Source organism: Anguilla anguilla, unplaced genomic scaffold (genome assembly GCF_013347855.1).
Source record: "Anguilla anguilla isolate fAngAng1 unplaced genomic scaffold, fAngAng1.pri scaffold_201_arrow_ctg1, whole genome shotgun sequence".
In the NCBI taxonomy this organism is placed as follows: domain Eukaryota; kingdom Metazoa; phylum Chordata; class Actinopteri; order Anguilliformes; family Anguillidae; genus Anguilla; species Anguilla anguilla.
This window is the reverse complement of record NW_023312676.1, coordinates 3523-16165: the sequence shown is the minus strand read 5'-3', so window position 1 is coordinate 16165 and position 12643 is coordinate 3523. Positions and strand designations below refer to the sequence as shown.

Genomic DNA, 12643 nt, shown 5'->3' with positions numbered 1-12643 from the left:
AGTATTTTCGCTAAGAGTTGTCTTTCCAGCACATTCAAATTGCAGAGTTCTGGGGGAATAGGTGCCAGCTCCAAGTTGTTCGCCACAGCTATGCATGATCTGTTTCCTGCCTTTAAATGGGAATCACAGGTGTAACAAATCCACTCCTTTCTCCTTTCATCAGGTACAGTGCACTGGTCTGGGCCTCCACATTGACAGTCACACTCATGAACATATTTCCCTGTCAAACAGGCAGCAACCTCACGTGGATTCTTTTTGTAATTAGATCGAAGGCAAAATCGCACTTGATTGGGGAAAAGGGTGCGATGGCACATTGTGCATACAAAAGTTGGCCCAGCTTTAATGTGTTCCTGGAAAGAGGCTATAGCTCTCTGAAGTAGCCTATTTTTTTCATCAATGCGCGTTTGAAGCATGACTTTATTCACCTCTCTGTATTTTATTCTTATTTTCAATGAACAGCGCAGCTTATGGGCCATCCTGAAATGTGAATCTGTTTTGTATCTCCTCGCCATGGATTCCTTCTGCTTCATCCTGAAATGTGGATCCATTTCGTATCTCCTCGTTATGGATTCCTTCTGCTTCATCCTGAAATGTGGATCTGTTTTGTATCTCCTCGTTATGGATTCCTTCTGCTTCATCCTGAAATGTGGATCTCTTTTGTATTTGACAGTGATGGATTCCTTCATGTTTTCCTTGTGCTTCATCCTGAAATGTGGATCTGTTTTGTATCTCCTCTTTATGGATTCCTTCTGCTTCATCCTAAAATGTGGATCTGTTTTGTACCTCCTTCTTATGGATTCCTTCATGTTTTCCTTCTGCTTCATCCTGAAATGTAGATCTGTTTTGTATTTTATGGTGATGCATTCCTTCTTTTTCACCCTGAAATCTACATCTCTTCTGTATCTCTCTCTCAGAGATGTTTGTTTTTTATGAGTGGCAGATGTTTTTACACACAGCTGTGTGTCTTTTCTTTGTCTCTTCATTTGTTTTTTTCTTTGCCGTTTACTGAGTTTTTTAGATGTTGTAACCTCTGTAGCCTTTGATATCACGTGTGGGGACAGTGCATTGACTGACTGCAGAGAATGTTGGCTAGTTGGGAGTCCAGTATCTGTTTCATGTTTGGTAGTTGGTGTCACCTTCACCTCCGCAGGCCTTCTGTCATACGGGTTGTCAGATTGCACTTGTAGGGAAGGTAAACGGTGTGACAAAACCTTGGCATGTGCAAATGTCACCGGCATAAAGTCAAACTGTTTTTTGTCAATAGACTCACAATGTAGCAAGGCATTCAAATGATAAATCTTTTCAATTAGATCATCCAAATGCGTGAAGGTCATCATTACAGCTTTTCCTCCATGCTCAGGTAGCCCATCAGCATTTCTGTTATGAGAGTCAAACAGTCCATATCTCCCAGACTGGTCTCTGAACACGGCAATGGTATATGGTGATACCGTAAGCAGTGCATGTGTAACACCTACAGACAGACACTGAAGTCTTGTGCGAAGATTTTGAAACCAATCCTCTGTGCCAGGATCTCCCTTGTCTCTCATGAATCCCATTTCCACTGGAGATCTTTGCACCCTGTACTCATGGTGCTCAGTTGCGACAGTGAGTGGTGTTTCCTCCAAGGTCAAATAGTAGTTGCGGAACCTCTTTTCACTTTTTAGCTGTTTTATAGTTTTCTTATACAGACTGTCTCCCTTGTCCAGTATCTTGTCAAGATCAGCCTCCTTCAAGTCATGACCCTCATTCTGGTGTGCTAGAAATGTCAGAGCCATGCATGTACACTGACGATTCCTTGACTCAGGATCATAGCCACTATGATCCTGACTATGGGACGCCAGCACAGATATCACAGAGGGTGGTGGGGCGCATGATTCTTGTACACTATAATTTTCAGAAAGGTCTATGACCTGCACATTGCTGTTGACCTCTTGAACCTCAGGTTGTGCATAATACTGAGCTGTGCATGGGGATGACACCACCGGTAGACAACACACCTCCTGTTTACATTCCCTGTCACATACCTCCATGACTGCAACGCTACTTTGTAGTTCTGGACTCTGAAACCGAGGGTCTGAAAGGTCCAACTTAGCCCAGCGTTGCTTTGCAGCCTCAGATCTCTTCCCTCGGCGTGGCATGATGTTATCACTAAATGATGTGATAGATAATGGACAAATAAGATGAGTTTTTAAATGTTAACACTAACCAGGAAATTATGTAATCATCTTATTTGCCTTTAAATACTGTATCTAGTAATGAGCAGACCAGTACAGACCTGATGAAACCAGCAAGGAAAACCAATAAACACTTTTGGATAACTTTAATATTGTTTTAGGAGCAAATTAATGTTATGTTAGAATATGTTTTAAATGTTGTCAGACCCTTGTGTGACGAAATAAAGCCACTGCTGGTGACATTTGTAGGGCTCAATGAAATCCGTTTTATTTTTTTCTGAATTCCGTTTTATGTTTTCCCAAATTCCGTGTTTACCGTGTTTGTAATTTTTCTGGATTCTGTGTTTTATGGTTTAATCCCATTTTATCATCAAAAATTGTTTTATGAATCCATTTGATCAGACACAATATAATAATTTATTATCCTTAATCAAATGAAAATATGACAATATATATAACAATGAACACAACAATGCACAAAATAGCTTAATCCAAAACAAAACATTGCTAATTTTAGTCAAGTAAAGTGCTGCACAAAAGAGCTTCACAATGAAAACATCTGAAAAAAAAATCTGTTGTAGCAATGAACACAATTTAAAGAACTTAATGAACAGAGCTATCTGTGTCTGTTTTCCATCTCTCAGAGACATCTCTATTGAAATACATGATTGTCAGCCTCTTTGTGTTCAGCTCAGTGAGTGTTGTAGCTAACTTAATAGGTTACATGGTTAATTTATTGTAATTCACTGAAAGCTGTTAAAAGTATATCTATATTATTTACAGTTAAGAGTTAAACAGAAATACATTTCATTTGTATTACGTTGGATTGATATTGATTAGAGATGCATTTCTCCGTTGTATTGGCAAAAGAATGGTTGAAAAACTGCAAGTACCAGAATCCCTTGCGGCTGGAAAGTAGGAAGAAAGTGACCGTTTTTTTGTTTCGCTTTCATATGCGACTGAGACGTAAATGCCAAGTGAATAACTTAGCGCTAGTTTATTGTTTGTAAGTATAAAATGTACGTCAACTGTTTTCCATTATAAAGAAAGCTTTCTTTTTCATATCCGACGTACTGCTATTATTTTGAAGGTAGTTATACTACAATGAGTGCCTCACGCTTGTCTGTGAGGAGTCTATTTTTCTAGGTTCGTTGATGTGTTGAACGCAGTCGCGCGCACGTACAAAACCCTGCCACACACACAACTGCCCAAAACGGGGAAATGTTTCTCTTCCTCATTTTATTTAAGCAATATCACATAAGGGAGTGCTGTTACACTGTTCACAATAATTTATAACGGCTTTTGATTAATTTAATCAGAAACATGCTAAATTCCATGAGATTTAACATTTTACCGTTAATTCCATTTTTATGACTGGATCCCGCGATTCCGTCCGCTTTTTCCGCATCGCGGAAATCTTAGGTCTCTACATTTGAGACAACTTAGATGTAAAATCTGGGGCTGCTCCATAGACAGTGAATGAGGCTCTGACTTTGTGAGGCCATACAATGTCTATGTGAGCTCTAATACCCAAAATACATTTATAATCTAGCATTGCTAGAAGGTCTGAACCAGCATTGAATCCTCATTTGGGTGCAAGAGCTCACAAACGTTTTATAGCCTCATAAAGTCAGAGCCCCATTCATTGTCTATAGAGCAGCTCCAGATTTTACATCCCAATGACATCACCGATTGGAGGGTTGTCTCTCCAATTTCTAGTTTTAGGAGAGAGTGGTGCATGTTCACACATACTGACTGAACTGTCCTGGGGCACAGTGAGAGTGGAGTATAAGTGGAATAACCCAATCCGGGCTGTCCTGTTATCAGAAAATATTGTAGCCTACTTCAGTGGTACCACCCCATCGTACATTATTTTACAATAACGGGACAGCCCGTTGTGGTTCATTCCTCACAGATAATAATTTTCCCAGTTGAAACAGCTCAAATGCTGACTTCTGTATAATACTAATTACATACCTGTAACCACGCCTCTACCGAACTTTAGAGGGCAGAACTGGAACACTCTTTCTGCACCAAATGTAGTCCTTCTCCAATAACTCCTGAACTGCCCTGGGCACAGGAAGAACATATGTGAATTCTTAAAATGGGTGACATGCCTCTTTAAAGTAATTCAACGAATCTAATACAATGAATCTCTTAATTATATTTATACAAGGGCTTGGCTGAATATTCAATTCTGTTTGGTCCAAGGGTGGGCATTAATTCTCAGTAAAGGGACATCTTGGCCTTTTAACAGTTCTAAAATCAATGTGCTACAAAATACAGCATTCTAAAGCAGTTAAAACACAAATTTTGCTCTTTAGAATTTGAATTGTTGTTACATCCCCTCCTGTTTTCAATGTCCAATTTCACAATTCATGACAACATTGAATCACATTTCTAGTTACTGTTGCTAGCTTTATTTAGGGTCGCCAATCATCCTGCAAAATACGGAATCGTCCATTAACCTACCTGGACAGTAGAATAGGCGTTCCCGTATTTAACTCATGGCTACGGGACGCATTTTCATCCGTATCTTTGTGAACGATTGCGTTCATAGTAACCGCTGTTTTGAATATAATTATGTAGTTAGCTGACTAGCTAGCCGGGATAATAACAACCATGACTTGAAACGATTCTGACCTAAAACCCAGAATTTTAATATTAGCCAGATGACGAGTGACCTCGAACCATCATAAAGCTAGCTGGCATTCAAACCCGGTTTCAGAAAGACGCTATGTCTACACTGCACGACCACACACTCGATTTAAAATGCAAGACAGTGCTAGGGTGAATTTCATAGAGTTATTGTTTCATACAGTTTTCTTAAATAATGTATGCTAATGACAAAAATGAACAACATTGCTGCTAACTGTATGGTATAAAACGAGAATGAACTATTTTTTTCTTGATAGAACCCGTTTTCATAGAATTAACGACCAGAGGTTTTCGCTTAAACAATAGTGTAAATAGAACTACCACAGTTGTTGGTATCACCACCGCCGTCGTACATTATTTTCCAATAACGGGACAGCCCGTCCTGGTTTATTCTTTACACATAATACTTTTCCAAGTTGAAATAGCTCAAATGCTAAATTCTGTATAATACGAATTACATACCTGTACCACGCCTCTACCGAACTGTAGAGGGCAGAACTGGAACCCTTTCTGCACCAACTGTAGTCCTGCTCCAATGGTAGGCCTGCTGAATGACCAGCCGACTCTAGAAAAAAAAGAGAAAAAAACTGGCGCAGTACGCTGCAACAACTGTTGTCCTCTAATAACAATGACAACCTAAGTCCCCTTCTGATCTATCTACTATAGGCCTATAGGCTATACTTGATATCTTACCACAATTAAATGCAACTAATCGTTACAGAAATTACAAACCTGCTGTGATGAGGAAGGTGGGTGGTCAATACACCGGGAGATCTTCTATATCACCCTGAATTAGAGAGGACAATCGAAAAATAAAGTTTCGGAAATTAACATAAGTAGGCTATTGTGATTAAAATACCAGTTTAGCCTTACATAAACGTATTGTGAACAGCATTTTTACATATATGGAATATTAATGAGATATATTGACTGTTTTGTGGCCTTTTAACTCGCACTTTCCCAAAATTCCATCAATGATAAAGTCGGGACTGTGAAGTTTAGGTAGCAAACAACAAGGCTGAATCCTTTTGACGTAATTTACATAGCAACTAGGATCGTCTAGTTTCACTCACTGTGGCCAAGCGAAATATATATACAGCTAACCTTAAAAGATTTAATTCAATCTTCTACTGGGATATTTGCCGTTTATTGAGGGTGTGACATAAAATGTCGGTGCCGCTGACTATAATCGAATGTTTTTTCACATTTACCGTTTGATCGAGCAAGTAGCCTACCATTCAAAGTAGCCTACATTCTTATGGTTAGTGTCCGATTGTGCTAGCTACTTCACATTCACCTTGTATGGCGATCAATAAATGCTAACAGCACAGTACCACTTAATTCTTGTCACTTTCATCAACACTGTAATTAACTAAAAAAAGGCGACAAACGACCTTTTCTGTGAGAAATGCACGCACATACACAGCTGGCCACATTCTAAAGTTCCATTTTGCCCTCCCTACCTACATAGCCTACACGTTTTCAGCATCAACTTTATTTTCCAGCTTGAAATGCGATCATATTAGTAAATGGCTACACATGTCATGCAACGTGCAAGCAGTTGGATATCTCCTTGGATATTAATTAAATGATTTTAACAGAAAAAATAATGAATCCGCTCGATCGCCGCCGTAGAAACCTTCAGTTAAATGAATTCACATAATAAAATTAACCATAATATAATTAACACGGGCTTACATTTTCTGAACCTCGGTGATATAGTGGTGTAAAGCAGACTTCTAGCGTTAGCCAGCGGTACGCTTCTATCAACACAACGGACCGCACGCTGGTATGCACTTACAGCTAGCCACCGCTACAGCATTTTTGTATGAAAACGAAAGTCTTAGCAAACCTTCTGCCAAATCTCTAATCACTACGAATAAATTAGTTGTTCAGTCCAGTTGTTTGCCGACCGTTAGCTAACCTAGCTAGCTAATAGGCAGGGCTAGCGTAGGCTACCTTGTTAGCTAGCGTTAGCTAACGCAGCACCGGGAGTCGGCCAATTAACGTTACCGACTTTTCTCTGTCTTACCTCGACAACATTAAATGTATATAAGAAAACGAAAGTCTTACCAAATCTTCTGCCAAAGGACAATACGAAATAAGAGCAAAATAGATGAATATATAAAGATTTGTATGGTAGGCTTTTATTAGACAACCGTCTCTCGTGGAATACCAATTGAATTGGTGACCTGATATTCAACTCTCAGAGCTTTTGTACATTGCGGCACTTCGATGAGAGATCAAGGTGATTCCGTTTGTTTTGACTGGCGCGGGGTTTATTTTTAACTGGACACTACTTTTGTTTGGACTGTAGCCTATATTCCACTTCTGTGCGATGGACTACATTGCAGAAAAAATGTACAAAATTATTTAATGAAAAGAATAATAAAATTCATTTTCCGTCTTCGGGGCATTAACAGGTGTTACAGGAGGATTCCGACGAGAGAGAGAGCTGGCAGTAGCTAGCAGTGCATGTCTCTGTTCCAGCGAGAGGAGGCACTGGCAAGCAAGGGAGACGCTAGGCTGCTTGCGGTGCATGATTGGTGATTAATAAGACAAAAACAATAAGAATTCATATAGGCTATTTAACATTTTTAACTATGAGTTTATTGAAATGCGTTGAAAAATGTATTATTATTCACAATTACATGAAAGTTCAGATTGTTATGAGGCACATGATTTACTTTTTACACTGAAAACATCATTGTCTGTAGACTACTTTATAATCACATTAACACGCGTGCATTTGTGTGTGTGTGTGTGCCATTTAACCCCCCAATTTAGTCGTTATGCCAATTCCCCGCGTGTATCACAGACCTGGTCGATGCACTATCCTCTGTCGGTCTGGGGAGGGTGCAGACTACCACATGCCTCCTCCGATACATGTGGAGTCGTCAGCCGCTTATTTTCGCCTGACAGCGAGGACTTTCACTGGAAGAGCGTAACTCTGCCAGATCCCCTCCCTGCTGAACAGGCGCCCCGACCAAACAGTAGGCTAATGCAGCGATCAGAACTCATACCCTCACCGGCTTCCGGACGTCTGACCAAGCCGGAAGTATCGCTGCCGGGGATTGAACCCGGATCTCTGCGGTGGTAGGCGGTGGAGTGCTTATACCAATGCGCCTTTTACAGGAATAATGCTATTTTCAAAAAGTGGGTGGCTCTTAAAAGAGCCTTTGGGGCGTTACAATAAGATCATCAGAGCTCTAAGGCCAGGGCTTTGCTAATGTTTTTCAGAAGCAACCGGTTACCCTCTAAATTTAGATGTGTCCCATCCCTGTCTAAATGATTTAAGCGAATGTTGGGATGCATAATGCAACCCATACCCATGTCTGACATAAAGCCAAACATGGCCCCGTTTAGCCTTCGTCTGGTCCTTTCAAGGCCATATCCGCTAGGCGCGGTCTGGCCCCGCCAGTTCCAGCGAGGGAGGATGTCGGAAAACATCAATTTAGTATTGGGAAATAGCAAATTGATTTCCCTGATATCTGCCTTCATTTGTCGCAACAGAGTAATCCTCGAATTTCCATATGTTCCAATACTGTTCCCACCGAGGTGAATCACCATCACATCTGGGTCGTCGCGGGTGGCAGCCCGTTTCGAGCGGAGAAGAGGCATTAAGTGCTCCCACCTTCTGCCCCCTCTGCCATCCCAGGTGATCTGGCAATTTAGCCCCAAGTTCGGGTCCAGTCCAAAAGCTCCTAAATGAGCCTGCAGCCTGGCGATCAGCGAGCTGCCGATGATCCAAACGCGTGGTGACGAATCAGTCATAATGCCGACAGGAATACAAAACTATAAATGGCGCAAATAGGCTACCTGTCTTAATTTATAGCCTATACCTACTAAGCATATAGTTTACACAAACAACGCAACATTATTGGCAAATGATCCGTCGCATGATTCCGCCCTCTAGTTGTGAATGGCCGACAGCATTTCACGAACAAAAGCCAATAGGATTTAATCAAATGTATTAAATACCCCCGACAAATTTAAAATAAGTGAGAAGTATTAGCAATCGTGTAATAAATTTTGATGCCGCCGGACCGCATGGTTTGGAACTGAGACGTTTTGGCAGGTGTAGGCTAGTGTTTTGGCAGCACACATTTTTTCAATTCTGCATCGTAGCCTATAACAATAAATATGAGTAAATACGTTCAGTATATTAGTTTTACTGTACGAATACCACAAAATATTGGTTCACGTTGTTGGATTAAAAAAAAAAAACCCACCTTCAAAGTCGCACAGGCGACGATGCGTTTCCCACCAACGAGCTAAGTATTAAATCGACTTTGCTATAACATAACAACGTTAACTAACTTTAACAGTACCCACGCAAATGACATTCACGCACTGCCATATTTAAAATCTGTAATTAATTTACAAGCAAGTTAAATCAGAGATGATCTAACGTTAGCCGTTAGCTAGGGGTGGGGTGCGTAGGAAGTGTAGAATGGTGCTGATTAAAAAATGATTTCAGAAAATAATAATAATAATTATTATTTTTTTTATTTTAGGGGTGCTGAGATGAAATTTAGGTGTGCTTGAGCACCCCTAAAAAGTCTAAAATCGCCAATGCTTCCAGCTCTTGTTGCTGCGTCTTTTGATTTTACTGCAGGGCAGTAAAAGTTCAATCCTCAATTGTGAACTGTGTGCTCGTAGCTCCAAGCTCTCAGCTTGCTGATCCGGGGTCGCACATCGCAGCTTGAACTCGGACGTCCGACCTCGTTGCCAGAGGTGGGTAACCCGGCTTCAAAGAGTAAAAAGACTGACCATGTATTTGCTCCACCACCATGCACTAAACCAGCTGATTACAATAATTAGTTCTCCTATCATGCTGAAGAGTTATGCTAATTAGAATCAGCTGGTTTAGTGCATGGTGGTGGAGCAAATACATGGTCACTCTTTTTACTCTTTGAAGCCGGGTTACCCACCTCTGCTCGTTGCTCGCTCGTCGCACCTCGCCGCTCGGAGCTCGCTGATTCCAGCTCAGCTCCCAGATCGTAGGCCTACCAGGGGACCAGGGATAGGGAGGTCAAACCCGTTTTGGCGATTTTTCTAAAAACATATTTTGACAGTTTATTTTTCATATGTAAGGTCATACGTGCTACCGTATAATGAAATAATAACACATAAATCGCTAACCTGCCAGAAAATAAAGGTTGTTTACTCTTAAAAGATTTTTTTAAATTAGCCGCTTTTCCGTCTAGCTAGCTAATCACTTTAGAAAGTCTCTGGTTATAGTTCCATGGTGTGAATAGTGTCAAAGAATGTTAGCTGACGTTGTTCGCTAGCTAGCTAACTCAAAGATTTTCGGCTAATGTTAGCTATCTGAGTTAGTCTGCTTGCATTGCACACTTGCCAGCTAACGAGCTAACTGGTGCACTTCACCATTTTAGTTAAAGTAGTCACAATGTTTCTTATTCTGATAGAAGTGGGCCTTATGGTATATTTACAGTACAGGTTTGCCAAAGTGAAAAGGGTTGTTGAATACTTTCTGGTAGAATACTCATATAGTAATTCATTAAAAGTATTGTTGTAAATATCATGTTGTGACGATCCTTGGTCACAGATGAGGCAGAGACGAGATTTTCGTGCTCGAATCGCTCCAGCCGAGCTTCGTTTTATTCGTCAAAATTAAGCAAGCAAGCAAACAAGCAAGCAATATACAGTACCATGTATTCAGCTCTTCTCTCTTCATTTAGCAGATTCACTCTCCCTCTCCCACACTCAAAAACAGTTTCATTCCCTCCCCGTATGAAAGTTACACACGACTTCCCCATCATGCATACGTCACAGTCAGCCAATCACAGACAACGGACATCGAGCAAGCAGTGACAGAAGGGGCGGGTGACAACACAGCACGGACACAGAGAGGGAGGGGGAGCCTTAGCCGCAAGCTAACACAGACACTCATTCATGCTACAGTGGCTATCTACAAGTGCGTTTGAACACGATTATTTACATGACTACTCTACAAAATCCCACTGGCTGTTTGCAGTTAAGCACCGCTATGTACACGCTAACAGTTTGACTATTTACAACAATTATACACATTTTATAACCCCCTGACAGCCCCATTAGCTAGCTAGCTAGTCTTTGCCAGGATCGCCACAATATTACATTACATTGCATTAGAGGCATTTAGCAGACGCTCTTATCCAGAGCGACTTACACAAGTTTTTACATAGCATTTTTTACATTGTATCCATTTATACAGCTGGATATATACTGAAGCAATGTAGGTTAAGTACCTTGCTCAAGAGTACAACGGCAGTGTCCTTACCCGGGATTCGAATCTACGACCTTTCGATTACAAGCCCAGTTCCTTACCCACTGTGCTACACTCCGTATAGAGAAATATTGATGTATTCATTGTTATCCAATGAAATTAGTGATTTAGCAGAGGGGTTAAACACTTTTGCAAGGCACTGTATGCATGTCACATTCTCATTCTGAGCCCCCCTAAACGTCTGATCCTGGAATTGCCCTTGGCTGGAAGGCAGGCCCCCTGCTTCAGTCACACAGCACCGCTTTTTTGTTGTTGTCATCCAGACTACTAAAACCGTTTCCGATGCTGTTTCGATGTAAATACGACCAATAAACAGTAATAAGACTATTTATGTGTATGGTTTGGGGATGTTTGGCACGATGTGAAACAGATCATGCAACACTGTTGGGCATTGGTAGCTAGCTAGTGAATGTGTCGCCAATCAACTTGTTGCCGTGATGTTATAGCACATACACTACTCTGTCTCTGTTCACAGTTCACTCTGTTCATCACAAAGTCAACTTTGCATTGCCCTCAACCACACTTCACAATTTCTGCAGGAATTGTCCAGATATGTAGTCTACAGACAATTGTTTTTTCAGTGTAAACATTTGTTTTGTGATTACTGCCATCTAGTGGATTGTGTCCTGAACTCATACCATGTTCTAAACCAGAAAACAGATGAAAAGGTAAATGATGTGCCTCATATGAACTTTCATGTAATTGTTAATAATGATACATTTTACAACTTAAACTATATTAAAATGCTAGGTGGTTGCTAGGGTGTTGCTAGGTGGTTGCTATGGAGTTCTTGGTTGTTGCTATGGTGTTGCTAGGTGGTTTCTATGGAGTTATAGCCGGTTGCTAGGGTATTGCTAGGCATTTGCTATGGAGTTATAGGCGGTTGCTAGGGTGTTGCTAGGGTGCTGTAGGTGGTTGCTAGGATGTTGCTAGGAGGTTGCTTTGGAGTTATCGGCGGTTGCTAGGGTGTTGCTAGGCAGTTGTTATGGTGTTCCAGGTTGTTGCTAGGGTGTTTCTAGCTGGTTGCTATGGAGTTCTAGGCGGTTGCTAGGGTGTTGCTAGGTGGTTGCTATGGAGTTCTAGGCGGTTGCTAGGGTGTTTTTAGGTGGTTGCTATGGAGTTCTAGGTGGTTGCTAGGGTGTTGCTAGGGGGTTGCTAGGGTATTCTACGTGGTAGCTAGGATGTTGCTAGGTGGTTGCTATGGAGTTATAGGCGGTTGCTAGGGTGTTGCTAGGTGGTTCTATGGAGTTCTAGGTGGTTTCATGGAATTCTAGGCTGTTGCTAGGGTGGTGCTAAGTGGTTGCTATTGAGCTCCAAGTGGTTGCTAGGGTGTTGCTAGGTGGTTGCTATGGTGTTCCAGGTGGTTGCTAGGATGTTGCTAGGTGGTTGCTATTGAGTTCTAGGCGGTTGCTATGGTGTTGCTATGGAGTTCTAGGCGGTTGCTATGGTGTTGCTAGGTGGTTGCTATGGAGTTCTAGGCCGTTGCTAGGGTGTTGCTAGGTGGTTGCTATGGAGTTCT

At 41.3% G+C, this 12643-nt stretch overlaps 1 long non-coding RNA gene across 1 annotated transcript; it reads right to left on the bottom strand.

Moving 5' to 3' along the window:
- Window positions 1-2019: 2019 nt before the first annotated feature.
- Window positions 2020-5522, bottom strand: LOC118219431. Its single transcript, XR_004763769.1, has 3 exons — window positions 5295-5522; window positions 4152-4244; window positions 2020-2148 (listed from the first exon to the last, which is right to left on the bottom strand). It is a non-coding gene; the product is annotated as an uncharacterized LOC118219431 (long non-coding RNA).
- Between the last annotated feature and the right edge of the window lie 7121 nt (window positions 5523-12643).